Below are 553 nucleotides of genomic sequence, written 5' to 3' on the forward strand. Positions count from 1 at the left end.
ACGGAGAGGAAAAGAGAAAAGAGAAAGAGGGGAAATAGAGAAGAAAAAAAAGCTGTAGGGCCTAGATGATAGTATTTTTTTAAAACCCCACTATCCGTGTTTACATTGGTCTCTGTGCAAAGTTATAAACATACGTACATGCGAAATTAGAAACCCGCGAGAAGTGTCTCCTATCATGCCCCTTCCCCCCCTCTCATCACCCCTCCCCCCCACTGGTCTGCCGTGTCATTGTAGTTTAAGAGCACAGGCATCTGCTCTTTTTTTGTGCGTCTTTTTTGCGTGCGGTTTTTTAGTCAGTAACTGTTTGAGTCACAGGGGCCCCCAAGGGGGTCGTTAAATTAGGCCTCGGAAATTAAAGGGGAAAAATAGACTAGCTTTGCTGTGATATTAAGGTGGCGGAGGGATTATTTATATAGGCTTGTATTATTTTCGTAACTTCCACAATGTTAACCTCGATTAAAATGTATTGATGGTTTAACCCCCTTATCGACGGGGCGGAACAATGTTGTAAAACCCAAATTGACGGAAATAGAAAAGGCAATTCGTAAGCCCG

The sequence above is a fragment of the Penaeus monodon genome, chromosome 33 (genome assembly GCF_015228065.2).
Source record: "Penaeus monodon isolate SGIC_2016 chromosome 33, NSTDA_Pmon_1, whole genome shotgun sequence".
Taxonomy (NCBI): Eukaryota; Metazoa; Arthropoda; class Malacostraca; order Decapoda; family Penaeidae; genus Penaeus; species Penaeus monodon.